General features: G+C 41.0%; 1 protein-coding gene across 3 annotated transcripts in view; it reads right to left on the reverse strand.

Moving 5' to 3' along the window:
• The window catches only part of zfhx3b (zinc finger homeobox 3b), a 327377-nt gene that overhangs the window by 142698 nt on the left and 163975 nt on the right, over positions 1-20704 (reverse strand). For all 3 annotated transcript variants that reach the window (XM_085761295.1, XM_085761312.1, XM_085761304.1), the window contains one exon: positions 9613-9979. The gene's annotated coding sequence lies outside the window, so the exon portion shown is untranslated. The remainder of the gene's footprint in view (positions 1-9612; positions 9980-20704) is intronic.

Genomic DNA, 20704 nt, shown 5'->3' on the forward strand with positions numbered 1-20704 from the left:
GACGCGGCGTTTCTACAGATCCAATAGCACATATCCCTTTGAAGAGCCTAAGAAAAATCTAAATTCTTATATTGCAGCCTATATGACCAAGACCCAACTCACCCTCTCCAACCCCCCACCCCCCCTCTTCTAACTCTCTCTCTCCCTCTCCCTCTATCTCTCTCTCTCTCCCTCTCTCTCTCTCTCCGTGCTGCTAAAATATATGGTGTGCTGTAACACGGCATTTCCTCAGCACTTTCCTTCCATAAGCCGAGGCAGGCGCTCATACCTGTTTTTAAGCAGAGTAGCATGTGTTGTATAGCATGCATGCCCCTCTCGAAAATACACACAGGAAAACTGCATCGTCCCCGTCGAACAGCTCACATTTTTGCAGTGTGAGAGGCAGACTGCAGGAATCTCGAGGATTTGCGACGTGTCTGCTCTCACGGGAAGAAGAGATTGTAAAAATGAATAGGTTGAAAATAGCGTGCGAGTGGAGTTAAAGGGGCTACTAGATAATAAAAGAGTCTGGTGTAATTTGAGGCTTGTAGGAGGCAGCTTTGAGCCAGTCAGTCGCCTAAAGCCTAACAATGCAAACTTCAGTTTACAAATTTATGCAAAGGCCTGATTGACACTACTCCATCAGTGACCATATTGAGTATAGTGTAGGCTAAATCAAAAGACTAGCAGCCAGACGGAGGCCTTGGTGCTTTTAGGGCCTATGCATCACTGAAAAGGGAAAAAAAAGGGGAACTGACAGGGTCTGAAGCTTTTGTGTTACCAGCATTCAATTGCGCCTCTCTGTGGGAAGGATAACTGTCCACGTGCCAGCCTCAATAGGCATACATCGATGAGTGGCATTGCAAATTCAACACAACCTGTGGCTATGACAGCCCGTGGATATGAAAAAGAAAGGCAGAGTAGCTTAAAATGCAAAATGCTCCATAGATGTGGGGCACATGAAAGCGCTTGACCATCACCAAAACTGAAGGAACACAACAGTTGTGTTCAGACAGAGGCCAAAGCCTACTAATCGTTTCCAACGTGCTTGAACCGGTGTTCGGTGATGGGGGTGCACCACTCAACTTTTAGAAATATTAATTTGAATGTATATACTCAAATTAAATCAAATTTAAATTTATCCTGTTTTCCTCATGTATGCAGTTACAGAGTGTGTGTGTGTGTGTGTGTGTGTGTGTGTGTGTGTGTGTGTGTGTGTGTTTGTGTGCGCGCGCACGTGTGCACGTGTGTGCACGCACGCACGCGCAATCCCAGACAAAGCACAAAGGGAAACAGAGGAAATGAGCAGGGGTGAACGTATTTAAAGATAAAAGCTGCTATCGAGAAAAGTCATATAACTTTATAAAGAGATAACAACCATTATATTCCGAAGGATTTAGGGATTTAAGATGCTCATAGGCTGCAATATTAACAAGGAGGGTGTCAGTCATATGTTCAGGCTATTGTAAACAGAGATGAAAAGGGCATCAGACATTCTTTAGGAAACAGTCTGAGTGAGATTATGCTATGAAAATATTTCTAAACCTAGTGGAGGTGGACTGGATGCTCATAGCGAGATACTAAACAAAAAAGAAGAAAAATGTAATAAAAACGCTGCACTTGTTTTTAAAATGAAAATCTTATTTTACTCTAGTGACGAGGTTAATAAAAAGACACCTTACAGATGGTGGCATGCAGCGACTGTATAGGTGGGAATCTCCACCAGTGACAGTCTCAGGGTTGTAGCCCAACTTCGCCACGGAGGGCAAACCCCTCCTGGCCCACTTTAGCCCGGGTCCTGTATCAGACAGGGACATATACAGGGAGAGATGAGCCTCAATGAAAACCCATTTGACGTGAGCCTAGCTACCAGAACCGCGTCATCACAGTCGTTTTATTTTTAAAGGTAGAACATGTTGGAGGAAAACAAGCTTATTTTAATTATAAGAAAATATTTTTACAGGCTACTTATTTTCATATGTATTTTTTTATGATCCTCTGGATGAAACCGTCCAGTCTGCGCTGTTAAACACTACATCACTGCACATATGGGAGGCTGGTGTCCGGCTCTCCATGTGTCTAGGGTGGATAGGGCAGCGCAGCCAGGTGCAATGGGAGCGCCCTCTTATGTTCAGCCTGACCACTGGGATCAAGCAGCGCATCAACTCTTTACAGGAGCCAAGCGCCTGCGGACCAGCTGGTCTTTGCAAAAGCGCACCTTTGCCTCTCTCTCCAACATTATATATTAGACTGCCTCCTGTGTAAATGATGGAAATCCACATGGTTGGCTTATTGCGTGGTCAGAAGTAAGACAAAAGCGACCACGGCGGAAATCACAGACATTTCACTTGCACGTCTCACCGAAATAGTCTGTTAATAACAGTGCACAGTGTCCGAAAGTGACATCTTCAAAAAAAAAGAAAAAAAAGTAATAGAAAAAAGAAAAGAAAACAGCCACTTAACAATAAGCAAAAACCCAAACTTGAACTTGGCCTAATTAGCGGAGCATCAGCACAGTTCACATGCAAATCTACATTCAGAAATAAACGTTATTTTACTAATATTTTCCAGGTATTTAATCAAAAAAGAACTTTTTCAAGTCGTCATAATTTATCTGTTACTGTATGTGCAGCAGTTTCACACTCTGGATGGTTTCCATTAAAGCAGATACTCCTGCTGATCATGGAAATGCGTCGTTTTGCAAACCTTTACGTAAATGCATTTTATTTCATCGACTTCATTTTCTAAAGCAGTATTTGCAAATATCCCGGTATTATATCCCTCTGTGGTCTCTTCGTTTCTCTTTTCATCCCTGTGTCATGTTTGGCACACGGAGAGTCTTCTTGAAGTGGATACAGCCAGTGTGCAGATTTTTTTTTATGTGTGTGTGTGTCTGTATATGTGTAGCCTTATGTATCAAATTCAAGAGCAATGCTTGTTATTGTCATTGCTGCTATTTTTCGTAGCCCTTCTTGTGATGTAGCATTACATCAGATCACACAGGCTATTCATCATTCAACTGGTTTTAACTTTATCAGAGATGCAGAAATGTTTCCCCTGAGTGGAAATCTGCCCTCAGTGATTTACATGACTTCAACCTGTGCTGTTCATATTGGTAGATATTTTTATTTAAACGTTTATATAATGTTGTCATGTTCAACGTAAGTGTGTTGATGGAGTTTTTTGTTTGTTTGTTGTTGTTTTTTCCTTTCTTTTTTGTTCCAGATGTTGTTTGTATCCTGATTGATAGTTGACTGTTTTTCTACTTGATTTTCTGACTGTCTGTGGCCAATATCTTGTCATTCATTTTTATTGGCATCTTTATTTAATTTAATTTTTTTGTTGTTCTTTATTGATCTGAATAAATATTTTTGGAATAAAATAATAATGACATTAAAATGCTCCTGGACAAAATTCGTTGAAGCATCTGCCGTTTTTGATATCGTTTTTAACACTGCATCATGAGATTCAAATGTTTCTAATCAAAATAGTTGTATATGTGTTGATATTAGATCGTTTGCAAAACCAGCAACACGGGGGCAAAGCTGACATCATATTTTATGAATGCAGCTGGAGGTGAAAGAACAGGAGCCGGTTCCTGCTGCTGCTGTTGTGATGTGAAGAGTTTGGAGCGGCCGTCTGGTCAGTCTGCCTCATTTACATGAGAAACAAGGCATATCAATCCCTCTCTCTCCCATCAATGCACTCGTCCTGCCTGTACTACCGTATTAATGATCCTATGCATAATTCAAAAACAGTTTTGACGTTTGCATTTTAGAAAAATTGTCGTGTTAATACATAATCATTCCAAGTCTGTCAATATTTGAAAAATAAAAATGTTGTAAAACATCCAAAAATATCTCCGAGGTTTTGCTGACTTTACTTGATTGCCCAGATTATTTCATCCTGAACACTGCGATTAAATCGAGTCAAAGGACACGCGCGCGCGCGCACACAAATACACACACGCACGCGCAAAATCCCCCAAAATCATCGAGCCTGACTCTCTCTCTCTCTCTCATTCTCCCTGTCTGTGCTCCCGCCTCTGTGTGTGTGCGTGCGTGCGTGTCTGTGTGTATGTAGGATGGGAAGTGTGTGTGTGTGTGTGTGTGTGTGTGTGTGTGTGTGTGTGTGTGTGTGTGTGTGTGTGTGTGTGTGTGTGTGTGTGTGTGTGTGTGTGTATACTGCCTGTTTCTTTTTTTTAGGGCGGCGGGGGCATCATATTTAAAAACAAGAGAGATAGAGAAATACAGACTTTTACCTATTGTTTTTCTACTATTATTACTAGGCTATTATTATTATTACTACAGAAATTGAAAGGTAGCCTATGTAGAACACACACACAACAGCAACAACAACAAATATGAGGCTACCAAACCTCAGTCTAGCTTCATCACACCTCACCACCTTCCATGAGACATTTTTGAAAGAAAATCATTGTCGAGGATTTTTTCTTTTTCTTTTTTTCCGGACCAGTCGCTGATATTCTGATGGGTTGTGTAATGCTTTAAAATTCCCGAACACGTAATTAAAATGTTTGTTTATTTATGTTTGTTTTTTAAAAGTAAAATGTTTTAACAGTTTGCGTGCTGGTTGCCGTCAGGTCTCAATTCTTTAGAAGTGCTCCCACATATAAAATTCAAGCTCACGAGTAACAAAAGCACCTACAAATAGACAAGAACACAAAATACATAGTGATAAAAACAAAGCGTAAAGAGAAGGCTCACAAAGTATCAAGTATGTAATTTCACCAGGGCATTACAATTTATCAGCGTTTCACACCAAATTCTCTACTAAATGTGTCATTTCTAATACACCCTTAACTGAAGATCAATTTGTAAAGAAAGGAAGAGGCACAGAGCAGTCCTTCTGATAATGCATATTTCAAGTCGGGGATATAGTGAATAATGGAGAAATTCTGAGAGCTGCTGTCACAGGCTCTGGGTGAGAGACAGGCGGGACTCGTGGGGTTTTACGCGCTTTGGAGAGGCTCAGTGAAACAGAGGGATCCCAAATCAGAGCCATATGACCACTCCAGGCAACAGAAACACTAGCTGGTGGTAAACCGACCCAAACAGAAGGGAGGAGAATCGCGGATCCCTACATCGCCAAACCTATTAAAATACCACTGCGTGCTCGCTGCATTTGAACGTCAATATAATAAATTTAAAGAGAGTAATTTTCCTTGATGTCAGGACACCCCCTCCACCCCTCACCCCAACACACACACACACACACACACACACACACACACACACACACACACACACACACACACACACACCAAACAGCAGGACGAGATGAAAGATGACAGGTGGCAGCGACACACAAGGCAAATGCAGATCTAGGGGTCAAATCCAAACCCTGCGTCACAAACAGCCTCTGGATGCGCAGCATCATCTATCTACAGCAGACACTATGGCCCGGGTCAAACAAGACAGCAGTGATTTCAAGCATGACTTCTTATAATTCATAAAGCAGCAAACAAAACAACATTCATCCAGGAAATGCAAAATAAGCATCAACCTAGCTTTAGATCTCCTGTACAGAGTTTGAAGTAGGTACATAGCAGCCAAGCACATAAGGCTATATGATATTCAGTGTTTGACAGTGACATGGACCCATGTTACACACATTCAGGCACACAGTGGCTGCTAGCCAAACAAGTGAGAAGTGAACATGGTGGGATCTTGCAGAATTTTCCATGCGTGGCAATCAACAACTCACTCATATCTTGCACACAAGGCCCTGCCGATGTACAGATACGTCTAGTTAAGAAACAAGCTCATCTGAAGCTGTGTGTGATCAAACCTCCAGAGCCGTGAAGCCCCCACCCCCCCGTGGGCCAAAAGCCACCAGGAGTAATTTTAGATAGTCAAAGCAACTGAGGCAGAATGGTGGATCCTTAACCCCTATCAGCACTCCTAAACTTTGCCTCTGTGCCAGGTGATCCCACCGATATTTGCGGTGGGTGGTGAGTTGGGAGGGTAGAGGTCATGGAGCATTCCCTGTCCATCAATAGGTTTGGCCTCTGTGCTCTAAATACCTCAGTGGAGGTGAGCCCCCCCTCATAGCCTCAAGTGTTCGTGGAGCCCATAAAACCAGGTGATTAGTGGAGCTGTTCCCTTTTTTTAGGTGTTAGCTTGTTAAGGGAGTTCATGTGAAGGTGTTTACTTTTGCATGACAGACACACTACAGGAGGGGGTGGGCTACGACCTCACACCAGGAAGTCTGCACTGGTCTGCACCAACTACCAACGCACCTCTCACCTGTGTCATGTTACTACTGTATGTCCACATATATAAGATGTTTCATAAACTCAGTCCTCTAATAGAAAACACCTCATCCGTCTAATTCATGGTCCGAGTTTTACCATGCCAGTCGTCAGAGGCCTGGCGTTTCAGGCATGGTGAGGAGACTCAGGAGTGACACCTGTATCCGTGCCGCCTGCACAACCAGCTCCTATATCCTGCTTTCCCACCAAGATCACCTTTGTTTTAAGAATTTTAAGTGTAGCAATCAGCATACCTGAGTCCTGTGGCAGAAATACTACCCTTAACACATTTCAAGCACATACTGTACTCTGTGTTCAGCTCATCAGTAGTCTGACTGTCTGTCTATTGTGTATGAGACACAGGAGGTTTGGCTCTATAGTGCCTCATGCCTATGGTCCTATCTTTACACACACAAGTGTGATTCACAAGTGTGTGTCTGCTTTCATATTAGAAGGAATGGAAATATGTGATTACAAATTTGTAATGTGGTGCATTCTGTACAGCTCGTGGTGTATCTGAATTTAATCTAATCCAGCTAAACAAGTTGTTTTTCTGCTTATAGGGGCAAAAAGATATCAACATGAAAAATTGTCTTTGAATTCCAAAAGGTCATACCCTCCCTGTGGTCAAATGACAGACAGTGATGTGATATTCTCTTTCATAGCTTAGAGGATAGAGGATAAAATATGTGCATTGGATCAGAGGCATTCAATTCACAGCAGCTTGTGGAGTCATCAAATTAGTCTTTTGCACATTTGTAATCTGAATTACAATTGAAAATTGCAATGATTTTATGCATAAATTTAATATTTTTCAGGCCTACTTCGCAACAACAGAGTGATTTTAAACACACAAATTGTGTCCATTTTTTTTACACAACAGTTGCAGATCTTTCTTTAAGGTATCTGATGGATTGAGTCTTTCCCAAGTCCAACCGATACGACACCCCAGATTTCTGCATAATGTGATTGTGTTCTTCAAATATAATGTTTTGAAAGGGATCAAATAGTTTTGTGACTATGAAATGTTTAATTTTAATGTGTTTTTCTCCTCTTTTTGTGTCTGAAGAATTTCATTTGTGAATGTGAACAAGACTCTCAGCATTATCCTAACTAAAATGTATACTCTTCAGATTTTGGTTTGTTTTTGCATGGATGAAGCAAATTTGCAGGTCGGTACATTAAAATTAATTAAAAAAAAAATTTTTTTTTTAATTTTTATATTGTGTCAGACTTACTGTGACTGTTTGAATACACATCCATGAACAATTACATATTGCAGTACATTATGGTCAGAATCTACTGTATTTTTCTTAAAGCCTGGCTGAGCCACACACCGGCAAAGTGGAACTGAGATACATTGGCGGTGCTTGTGCATTTTGTGCATTCACATGAGATATAAAGCAGGTAACAAGAGTGATAACCTGTGTTTTGTCTGTTTTTTTGATCTTATGTTTTTGAATATGTGCAAATACATTTCCTGAGGAAGAAAAGAGGGGAGAGAAAGAGGAAACTGGTTTTAACGTATTCTGTTTAGAATTGTAAATGTATTGCATAGGCCCTGCCGTCCAATTACATATATCTTTCATGTATGAAATCATGCATGTCTCTCTGTCTAAAAGGGGGAGGGGTGGCACAAAGGGAGCAACCCTGGCTGCAGCAGAACAGTGTGCAGCCCACATGAAAAATAACGTCTAGTGTCGGAGCCCTGGAGCCCTGGGCAAGGAGTGCAGCTCCATCAGCACACAGGCCAGGGAGGGGAGCTGCTCCCCAGACTGGAGCCCTCTCTACTCCTGACTCCTGCTGTATTATCGCTGTCCTATTGTGAGGCATCTGACCCTTTGGGTCCTAAGATCAGACCTTATAGAAAATACTTTTCAGATCACGTCCTTAATTAGCTCCATAATAATAAATATAGTTGCATGTGCTTTTCATAATAAAAATTCCTCAAAACAATCTTTAAAGAAGCAGGAGAAAGAGAAAAAATAAAATAAAATAAAATATATATATATAGTATATACATATATACATATTTGTCATGGCTTCTTAACCCCTGCCTTATTTATTATTATTATTTATCTTAATATTTATTTATTTACTCTTCCTTCATTCTCTTTTTCAAACAAAGGTTGCTGGGTAAATTTTAAATTTCAGTCATCCACATTTTGTTACATTTTGTCAAACAAATCTCTTTAGATCAAGACTGACCTCACTCCAACCTCACTCAGTATGTGATGCATTCAGGGTCCACTTTTTTTTTAAAATTAGGCCTATTTTCCCAGCAAAGTAGTGAGAGGACATGCTTTGTCACATACATAACAGAGCCTAATCTCTACATCCTTATATCAGGCTCTATTTGATTCCAAGTTATTGCCTGAGAAAAAATAAAATCATACAGATTCCCTTATCAAGCAGAATAATTTAATATAGTCCAGATAACCTGGGATCAGGTCTTAATCACTGACTGAAAATGTATTGTCAGTCTTCTGCACAACAACTGGGAAACCAACTCTTAATAAAACTACAAGAGTGAAGCTGAGCAAAATCAATTTCAAAGTCTCTCTGAGTGGAAATACTCATTTCACCGCTGTGCTACAGAGCCCAAAAAAATGCATGTATGCATCAGAAATGTGCCAAGCCTGAAACGCATACTGTATATCTATTCTTATACGAACCAGACACACACATACAAAACATAACACACACTCATCTGTAAATATATAACAGCAATGACATTTTATCAGCTTGAAAATCCCTTTTGTCCCTCCAGCAAACTAAAAACCACCCACATCTTGGAAGATTCACACTTCCCATCACTGACAACATTACTGATAACTGTAATAGAAAGCGTACAGTACAGTGTATACTGTAGATGTGTCATTGTGTGAAACTAAATAAAATGCTCCCTTCTATTTGCACATTTACATATGATCTGTAGGTCTACATGTACGCACAGCATGTGTTTGCACATCCGCACACTGTCACACATGCAACAGCTAATGAGAACACGCATGTGTGTACATGGGAGTGTGGTCCACACCAAGTCATGTCACCTTTTTGCTCTAGCTCTGGCTGCTCATTGGCTGAAACTGCAAGGGACAAGCGAAGAACCAGCGGCGAGCGTCTATCAACCAAACAACCTCAACATATTCAGAGCCTCTAATCCGACAGGAACAAACAGGTGAGCAGAGCATGAAAGCGGAGCATTTATCTGCCAGCCTTTTCCTTTACACCAACTCTGAAGGCAAGCTAACCGTGTAGGGGGACACAGGCTGGGGACAAGTTAGCTTCAAAGCCCTGAAGAAGTTAAAGGGCTTAGGGCTTGGACAGCAGGAGCAAGGGGGACTTCACAGCCTTACCTGATGGGGTTTTTGGTCTGAGTTGCCACCACGCGGAAGCCTCTCTGACTGCGTTTTCTTTTCAAGTGTCTGTTTGAAGTCAGCAGGCAGAAAGGTCACGCCCTCTTGGTCACAGCAGGTTCGTCGAAGCGATGGTGGATGGCCAGCGGCTATTGCTAATGTTCAGACTTTCGTCTCTTTCTTTGTATACACAAAAAAATAATAAAAGGAGAATGTAAAGCTATTGTTCCGGTGCCTGGGCACCTTAAGAAGTTTTGGTGATAGACTCCTAGAATTCCAGGTATTTCCAGGGTTTTCCAAAGCTATAAGGTTTGGGATTTAGGGACTCCCGGGTCACAAGAGGAACAAATCAGGATGACACCATCACCTGAAACAAAGAAAAACACACAAAAAAAGGGCGTCAGATGCATGTTTTGAACACAGACAAAAAATGACGACAGCAGAGAAAGAGTTCCACTGCAATCCTGTAGAGAACCCACGGTTTCTCTACCTCATCCCTAAAATCTGAGCACATAATAAATGTCTTTCAGGAGAAACAAACCAGAGCAGCATGACTTCCATCAAGACTTCAAAATTAATCATCTGCTTTTAGAGCCAACAAAATTAATCTATAATTATTTGTATGATACTACTGCAGGACAGCCTCTTATGATTTCAAGATTACATTTAATAGCAAATGAACTGCTGTGAGTAATTTCTCTTCTCATACCACTGAAGACTTTTAAAATGAGAAATGAAAAAGATTTCCGGAGAAACTTAATTTCCCTGTAACCAGACCAAGACATATTCCTGTAATAGCATATATAATTGCCTGTTCTGCAGAGGATCTCCTGTATATGACAACAAAGTCTCATAGACAATACATATTTATTCAACTGTCAATTTCAGGGATGAAAAAAAAAACATGTAAAAAAAGACTTTGAATTCCACACGGGCCTGGTTTGTGAAGCTGGGTAAATATGCTTGTCATATGTTCCAATAGTTCCACAGCGACAGAGATTTAGTTTGGGAATACATGCGGGAGAGGCAGACAGCTTGTGATAACTGAATAGCTCTTTTGAAGCCACTTCCATTTGGAAACATTGTGCGATTATTTTTACCTCTGTGGTTAGACTTGAGTTAAAGCCCATGTTTAATTGTTCCCAAGAGTTCTTATTGTGGTGCTGATAAGGAGCTCGGGGAGCAACATTTAAAACTGCAACAAAAATAACTAGACTCTTGCTCATTGGCCACAGGTCTGATAGAGTGACAACACAGGATCCACGCAGCAGAGAGAGAGAAAAGAGAGCGAGAGTGAAAGAGAGACAGACAGGGGCAGAGGTCTTGTGTGGTTAGGATTGACTCGCATCTGAATGGTTTTATCACTTTCTCTTGTTGACAACTGTAATGTCTGCTCAAGTTTTTCAGAATCATATTATTTTTGTTTGAAACATGAATTTCAATGATGATCCCTTTAAACCATCTCAAATATAGGTATACAACAGATTTGTTGCTAATCAATAAGTACATTTACGGCAGTGTTTTGTCATCAGGTACAGCACACAGGAAGCAGCCCTGCTAATTTGTCGTCTCTCTACCTTTCTCTTTTTGCTCCAACCAAGGCCACGACTTCCCGGTTTGTCAGGGCAACCTGTGGGAGTGTGTGTGTGTCGGATCAATAGCCCACCCACAGCAGAGCCGCGGGCCATCCCTGACCTGAGCTATTGATTAGGCCTGGCTCAGCTGCCAATAGCAATGTGCTGGATGTGACACCAGGCTAAGACAGGAGCTGAGGAAGGGGGATTCTGAATTGCCAGTGGCAGCCCCACAGCACACCACAGATAAAAGTCAATTCCACTTAACCAAATCACTGACAACTAAATAGTTAGCAGACAGAAGAATGCAGAGTCTCTGATGGCAGCAGCTGGATGGCTTCGGGGATTTCCTAGCCCCTGACCTGTGTGGGGGAGCACAACAGGCCATGGGAGAAACACTGTGACATACGCAGGCCTCTATTTGTGCAGGAAACATGACCTCTGCTTGCACGTCAGTCTGTTTGTCTTTTAATATGGTCACTCCTCAATCTGCAGATTACATCTCTGTCATTAATACAGTAGGGACACATTCTATTAATGGCTCCCTCTGGACCACTCATCCAAGATCATCCCCAATACATTACATTATCAATTCAACTTGACTGATGCCGACTGGCTTTTTTTTTTTTTTTTTTAAACATTATGTGTAAATTAATCAGCAAAAATTAGATCTTTTGACAATTATCTTTAGTATGACGAGTAATATACATATATATGCATGTGTGTGTATAGATATATATAATCTGTGTGTGTTCATATTGTGTTACTCTTGTATTCATAATTTATACTTGCAGCAAATCATCAGATTTTTTTTTCTAAGAGCAGTTATTGAAACAAAAGCTTTACAGTAGTGTCTCCAGTGACTGCATGCACAGATGTAATACAGTCCCACTGAAGGTGTCAGACTCCTTTCGATCCATCTTGTTCCCAGTCATTACCAGTCCATATTAGAGTAGTTTACATGTCACTTTACCGGTCCTTTGCCTCGTGAATGTAATTCTGTGGCCACTGCCTCCTTGTGCATTCAGCACCTATCTATGGCTCCATATCTCTCCCAGTAATTGCTGAGTGACAGAAAGGCAATACTGACCACTTCATTATAGGACAGCCAGACTGACTGGACACTGGCCTCTTGGCTCGAGGTCACTCCGGCCAGACTGACCTTATCTACCCAGGTCGTCAGGGGTCAGTCACCCAGATTTTATAAGGACTTTACTAGAGTTGCCGTGGGTGCCATACAGCAAGGTCGCCTGACCCAGGCGGGCTGCTTATATCAGGTATTGATTGCAGTATGTCTACTTCAGTTGAGGCTGGACTAATCTCCCAACACTACTGTCTCAGGGGCAAAGGCTTCAGTATAAAGTTAAGTACTGGAAGGAACAAGAGTGATGGTGGGGCGAGTGGATACTAGTGACCATAAGAGGGACACAACAAGAGTTGTGGGGCTTTGGGGTTTAAAGAAAACAATATGTGTAAGAACAGTGAAATGTAGTAGGGTGACTGGAACTACGACTGCTGTACAAACCTGGAAAAACGGTTTTACTCTTAGGGCGCACTGGGGGGATGAAGCCTTGTGCATGACAATTTTATTGAGTAATGAAATAAAGGATGTTGAAGCAAGATGTATTGAACAACTACAGTGCTGTACTGTGACTGAATGTGGGTCTGCAGGCTCAGAATCAGTTCCTTCTTGCTTATAAAGAGATCGACACAGGCAGGATTCCAATCATCTGTGCGTGTGAATGCTACACGCACAATTACTCACGTTGCTTTCAGTTGTGTGCTTTTCTGTTTTTCTTGTCTACCAGGATGATTAACTTACAAAAGAAAGCAGTGATGAGTATTTCTTCAAATCATCAGTACTTATTCCCAAGAAAGGTGATTAATCCACATGCAAAGGCAATTAAGTACAAGTCTTTCTGTCAGCCACCTTTAGCAAAGATATATGGATAAAGAGCCGTGTGATTGTTAGTTTGCAACCAAATGTGCATTTGTGTGTGTGCGCGTGTGCGCATGCATCTGCACCAGCTCGTGTCTGTGTGAAACCCTTTATGTACATACTAAAGCATCCCTGATGCTTGTTAGATCTTGTCTCTCGGCAGCTGCTTGGCACCATTCATATTAAATCACAATAATGGCAGATGAGCTCTCACGCTAGAGAGACAAGCATCTATTTGAAACTGCACTTTATTACACTTTGTTCCTTTTAATCAAAAAAACTATGCGAAAAGATAACCCGGTTTTAAAAATCCCAGATAAACAGCAACGATTGCATCTTTAAATAATAAATGATCCCCTGCCTCTTACAGACGGGAATATAACTGAAAATAATTGAAGACAACAATGTCCTATAAGAGCACCACTCGAGCAGTGCTGATTCAGAATCCCTCATAACTTCAAACATTCAGTCATAAAGTATGGATAATCCGTAAAAGAGAGGCATGCGTCTGTTTACAATTTCCTTCTAATTAAGGCTACAGGATAGGGTCTACCTTTGTTAAAGTTGATGTGTGTTTGTTAGACTTCCCGAGAAACTGTACCACTGGCAAATTAGGGTTGGAATACAAAACGAAACAAACAATAACACTCTAATATGATCTGCAGTCAAGGAATAAATATTTCACAATCTGTCTACATTTGACACACTTTCAGTCGAGAACAAAGGATTCCTAAACAACAAATTGCCCAAACTTGGCCTTGAGATAATAACCTTTCTGACCTGCATTAATTCACTAAATATGATAGTGACGTTCACTTTGTGACTGTCTATGTAATCTGCCCTCCTTTTGTTTGGAATTTAAGAATACATTGTTACGTCTTTATTAAGAAAAAAAAAAGAGACATTTTTGCTGGCAGCTACGGAGGAGAACAGATCGAAACAGATCAAGAAGTTAACAAACAAAAATCCAACACGAGCCAAATCGGGATGGTATGGCACATTCAAAAGAATGAATGGAAGAAAAATATAATGGTATGCTACTTTATAACCACTGGTGCCAAACTCTGATTAGCCTCTACATGGAACCTGCATGAACGGCTGGTCTTAAAACCATGTTGCTATACTTGAGATGATGTTGCACAACAGCATTTTACTGTACAAGGCCCTTGGGTTGGTGAACTAAAGCGTATGGAAAATCAGGTAAGCATCGTGCTGATGAAGATGATGTTTTCCAATTTTCCTTCTGTGAACCAGGCCAGCAGTGTGCTGTGTGTCTAAGAGGGATAAGGTAGTGCTTGATGATTAATCACTGGACATAATAAAGCTTCTCACCATGAGCACACAGTCCAGCTGATTCTATGATATGATTGGGGCCGATTAGAAAAGAGAAATCATTCCTAACAGTGCATTCATAGTACACTCTAATGATATCTTCTGATTGGACCTTGCGGAGAAGATAATAAGGGCCGTCTTCAGAATGGACTCTAAGATTATTTCTTTAACTTCATGAAATGGGGCCACGGGCCTGGATTCTGCAGATTTGAGGATTAAGATAAGCTGACCTTTCACATTATGTTGCCATGTATAAAAGATGAAGTTTACAGTCCCTCATCACATTAGACCTTATCAATGGTTGGAGCCTCTGTGAAACCCCTTTGAACATCACAATAGTGTTTCGGGCTGGTATACAACAGGCCTCTACCCCCTGGTGTGGGATTACTGTGCTTGTGTGTATGTGTGTGTGCTGAAAAGGGTGTGGTGTGGACTTGCATGGTCGCTTGTTTGGACAATACTAAAGTGGTAATCTCGTGTAAAAACTTTTCTCTATCTATTTTTCATGGTCATGTGTGACAAAAAAAAAAGACACCAGTAGGTTAAATATTTAACTGATATGGCATGTTACATTACTGACATTAAATGTATATCAAACTAGTAATATTTCACAAAACCCTGTCAGGATGTGCCCCTGAATGCCCATTTTAACTCCTCATGTTGTTAGAACAGGTCGCTCTGCCCTGCTTTCGAGACACTCAAGAGGAGAGCAGCAGAAAACATTTCGTCTCCACAGATCTGTAAAATCATCATAAGTCTGGTATTGAATCTTAACATCTGAGTATTTCTGAAAAATGAAAAAAACTGTCAAATGGAAGGCAAAGTGTCACTTGTTTCAAATGCAAACCAGCAAGTTTAAAACATTTTCTTGGATCAAGTGATATGATGTTGAAACCAGAGGAGTAATCCACCTGTCAGTTACGAATACTGTCACATGCTTCAATCTCAACACAAGTGAAACTATATTTGAAACAAGTCAAACGATCTCACCCTAATGGCAGATTTGTTTTCTCTTGTTTCAAGGTAGACAAAACTAAATGAACTAAATAACCCAAATTTCACTAAATTCTGAGTGAGTGACACTTTTGGATCATACATGTTCAGTGGTACCGCACTTTCCGCTGAAGAGCCCTAGGCTTATAGGTATCAGTCTACTGGCCAACATCTCCAGGCTTCTTTGATGTGGGAGGCATTGCTTACCCCTATAACTTACAGCCCAGCTCTGCAGGGACTTATTTTTATAACCTCTATTATTTTCTATCATAAATATTCAAATCCAGATCTTAAATCCAGAGCTTAGTGAGGAGAATAGCCAAAAACAACATGCAGTTCTTCAGCTTCCCCCAGCTCTCGCTCTTCTATAGAAAATCATTATGAAGATTAATACAGAAATCAAACAGAATGCTGAGACAAGACTGTAGGACCCAGTGAAAATAATGCACTCATATAAAAGACTCAGGATGGAATTTCTGGTCAAGGATCTTGTGTTTTTTTTGTTGTTGTTGTTCTTTATTTGTTTGAGCATTTTGACACATTCTGCATTTCCTCCTTTTGGCTGTGAATTAATATTTGCAGCTTGAATATTAATCCTGATTCAGTAGTGGATTAGTTTGCTATTGTCCCCTCCATGCTGAGCCCTAAATAAAGGCACTGACATGGAGAGGAAATCTATACCTCTCTGCCCTGCAAACAAAGACCTCTGCACCCAGAGATAACACATGTCCCTGCAACACAGACCCCCCTACTCTACCCACATGCTGGATCCTCCATCTCTCTCTCTCCCCTTTCTTCCTCCCTCAACCCTCGATTTCACATTTCCCCTTCTTCTCACCACTCTCTTCCTCTTCCTCCTTCTCTTTCTCTCTCTCTCTCTCTCTCTCTGAAAAACTTTGCCATGGTAGATTTGCAAGGCAATTGTGCCCTTAAACCGCGCCTCTTCCTCAGCTTATACCATGCATTTTCCAGAGTTTATCAAAGAATACAATGGGGTTATGCTTTCACCATTATTCTCCAGGCAAGAACAGTAATTTAAATGCACCAGTACTACTGAGGCAGGGCGCAGCCCTGCTGTCTCACTATGGAACAGAGAGAGAGATGAAAATGCGTTACAAAAACGGCACTGCATTACTTTGTTGACCTTTCCTGTTCTCATAGTTTACAAACAGCTGTGAAGCTCCTTCCTCTGGGCTCTTTGTACATCAGAGACTAGGACTGATGGAGGCACGCCATGCTTAAATGAAGGGCTTTTTCTAACTTGCCTCCGTCGTGGCTCACAAACGCAACCTAACAAACACACATTTACTTTATCTCTGCCGCCAAAGCTGCTGCCAAAGTGAGAGAGGAAATACATAGTGAAACAGATATGATGGCATTCTTTCATGTAAGTATATATTTTAACACAGTCTGTTCAACAACAAAAGAAAAAAAATCTAAACATATGCACACATCAATACGGACTCCCACACACAGATGCAAGTTTAATTTTCTCATCCATTGTAATAGCATCAGCAAGTATTTTTGAAAAGTTGGTCTGCACTGCTATTTTGAAGCTCCTAAATGTACAGATCCCAGTTCATCCCTGACTGTAAATTCTCTAAAATGAAACGGTGTGTACTTGCAAGACCATAGTGTACAAACACACGCATGCGCATCTTAGCGTGAACGCTGAGTATTGTGGTTCTACATGTGTGATCTGAGTCTGAACGCCAGGTGAATATTAACAGGGCACTGAAAGGAGGAAGATGCAGGAGACAGATGATGATGAGGACAAATAGTTAAGAAAAGGAAATAAAGAAGGAGAAGGAGGAGGAAATCATGACTAATGAAGGACGGAATCAAGGAAGGAAGGAATCAACAGATAAAAGACACAAGGAAGCAAGGAAGGAAGAGGCCAAATAACAAGTGGAGACAAAGATGGGAGTGCAGCAGACAGTTGGACATGGACTGCTGGACCAGCCTGCAGACCAGGTCAGACTGATGAGAACAGGCAGCCATAGTGATGCCATTATGTTGTTAATCAATCCATTGGTGTCTGTGTGTCTGGGTGGGCAGATACTCACAGTCTAGAAGGGGTTAATGGGAAATCAATGAGAGGGATGTGCTTATGAGCAGGACATGGAGAAAGAGGGACATGGGGGGAGAGAGAGAGCGGAGAGAGATAGTGGGGCGGGGAGGGGGAGATAGGAACATTGTTTCCTGTGATAGCAGCAGACTTCCCAGATGTTATCTGTCATTCAAAGGAGCATTCTGTTGACCAGATGTTTAGGCTCAACATGGTGAAGTGGGTATACATCCTACAGGGGGATCAATATAGGTCAAGTGCATGCTAATATTTATCAGTACTCTACACACACAAGACACTGATGTCTTTTCAGCACAGAGATTTGTGCTGAGCAGGAAGAAAAAAATGTACATGTATATATGTATACACACACACACGCACACACAAACACACACACACACACATATACACATACAGTATACGTATATATTTTTTCAATCACATCTTGGTGATATGCTCATTTATTTCAGGAAGATATACCGTGTATCTTCTCATTAATATGGATCATATATCTGGCCTGTATCAGCAGTATCTGCTTCTTACGTCCATTAGGGGAAACAAAGGGGAGCGCTGATTTAGAAGGAAAGGTAAAATAAATACGGCGAAAGTCAGCCAGAGTCGTTTTCGAAATGCCTGGGGGCATTTGGGGAGGTGGATGGGGGGGTTGGAACGGGGGAACCGAGAGCAGGTCCCAGTGCAGTGAGGCTCTTTGTAGTTTGAGCAGTCTGAACTAGCCAGAGGCTTACTGCTCTAACCCTTACCACTCTGAGAGACTGTTTGGGGAAATTACACCACAGAGTAATAATTAATCAAGTAAACGGCGAACTGCTTTGATTTGGATTACATTAACATATTATCAATAATGTATTAATCAAATACAAATAAACACCTCTGCATAATAGAATACTTAACTAACTCCATTTTTACACGGTTAAAAAAAAGTTTGTCTTCTTTAAGCCATGTGAAAAACCGCAGCAAACTACAGTGGGAGCAGCAGAGTTTTTGTGGTTTTGAGTGCAACACCTCTTGGCACTTGACTGTCTCTGTTCATCAACTCCCTTCTTCATCACACTATCACCCATTTCCAAGTGCTCCCACCAAGAAGGGGAAGAAAAAAAATTATGAATTCATTTATTTGCGCTTAACAATGGCAGAGTGCATCATGCAGAGTAAATAAACACACCACTGATGAAGCACTGAAAACACAATGCACGTAATTTGTGCAAAGCTACTCCACGTTTGATTCCAAAAGTAGCTAAGTGGATTGAGAAAAAGAGTTAGTCACTTTTATCATTTGCAGAGGAGTCGAATCAGCTCTGCTTTTGTATTTTCACTTAAATGCATGTTCTGTTTTTCTCAGATAAGTTGTGTTGTTTAAAAGCATCCGTTCTTGCCTAACGCTTTGTTCATTGGGGGAACTTCATGCCCAGGGATTTTCTAAACACAATTCATCAAAGTGGAACGGCAGTCTTTTTTTCTGCATTTCTAATCCTTTTTGCTGCAGATGAGAGATTTGCTGTTCAGACTCATTAAGATTAAAGCGTTTTGCCAGAGTTATTTAAGAATGCAAAGTTCCATGTGAGACCTCTCAGAGTTCAGAACAGAAGAAAATCCTATCGACACGCTTGGTGCACTGGGGGCTGATCTTAGCCTATATTTCTATATTTGGTGTCAGTGATTGAGTGATAGCATGTGAAATGGTTTTTCCTGCTGCATTATGGTTTAGAGTTACAATCACTTTTCCATTCTTACCATCAGTGGGAGGTTGAGTGTGATTGCTCTTTTTCTCTTCACTTGTTAGACTAATTTGGCAACCTGTAAACATAATTTAAAAAACTGTACTTTTTCCTTGTGTCATGAAGTTACCATCTGGTTTTAATTGAAATGTTTTGTTTATTGGGCTTGATAACTAAGTAAAAAAAATTGGCATAGAAATTAGATGTCTATTGTTAAGAGAAGCAATACATGCTGTCCCCATGCATTGTAAACATGCAGTTAACTATCAAAAATGTTGCTTTCTAGTACAATTTTGGCAGCAGAGGTTTTGGCTGGAGTAAGGGTATCAGTCATCTGGCTGGACAGACAATAGTTAATGTTTAGCTGGAGGAGATGGCAGTCTCTTTGCTGAAAAAGAAATTATCATTGGATCAGACTGTATGTTAGTCTTCTGCCTATAAGGATTTTTAATATGAGCTTTTTTGGCCAGAGACTCAGTAGTCTTTTGGCTGCTCTAAAGCTGGAGAAAGACTCAGATCCCGTTGTTGGTAGAACACAGCTCCAGTCTCGGCACCTTTCCCAAACTTTCCAACTCCAAGTGTCGCAATCTGGTTCCATTTTACAGCTGGCCTTGAGATTGTAACAGAGCTCCTTTCTCTCCCTCCTCAACCGCATATTTAATCCCTGTGCTTATGTCAAACTTAATTACAGGACCTTGTACGAAAAAATAACAAGTGAGCCTTGTAGGGGTGGGAGAGGAGGAAAGGAGAGTATTAAGTGAGGGAGAGAAAAAGAGACATAGGGAGAATGCTAAGAGGTGTGAGGGTGGGGGGTGGAGGGGTGGGGGGCAGCTGAGACATATAATCTGTAGAGTCAGTATGTAAAATGACCAAACAGAAAGCTTTGATGTCAAGTATCCCTAATGTATCTGACAGTGGGACAGACACAACCTCTGTAAAAATCAACTGATAGCTAAATATAAGGAAAATATTAGTGTACAAATATACCAAAAATGTGTCCTATAGCTGATGAATACAGTACAATGGTGTCAGTGTTGCATCTATACTGTAGAAATCTATAACGGTTAACGTCAATGAGGAGAGGCAGAGAAGGTAAGAATGTGTCCTAAGAGGCCCCAACGTTATGTCTTTTAACTTACAACCCAGCAAATTCTCCTGAACCCCACAAACCAAAAAGAAATAATCATTAGACTAAGTCAGTCACCCAGGTTGTGTGTGTGTGAGTGTGTGTGTTTGTGCACATAAAACTATTTACTCTGTAGAAGTGGAACAGCTGGGGAGAGAGATGTTTAGTCTGTCAGTTTAAAACTATTACCTCAAACTCTGAAAATATGAGCTGAGCCTGTCGTGCATTGACACAGGGAGACAGCACTGTGAAGAACAAACCTTTGAAAAGTCTAAATCAATTTTTGGGGGAGTAACATAACAAACGCTTCACCGCAGTGAAGAA

Source organism: Trachurus japonicus, chromosome 3 (assembly GCF_045865225.1).
Source record: "Trachurus japonicus isolate A0001 chromosome 3, Traja_1.0".
Classification (NCBI taxonomy): Eukaryota; Metazoa; Chordata; class Actinopteri; order Carangiformes; family Carangidae; genus Trachurus; species Trachurus japonicus.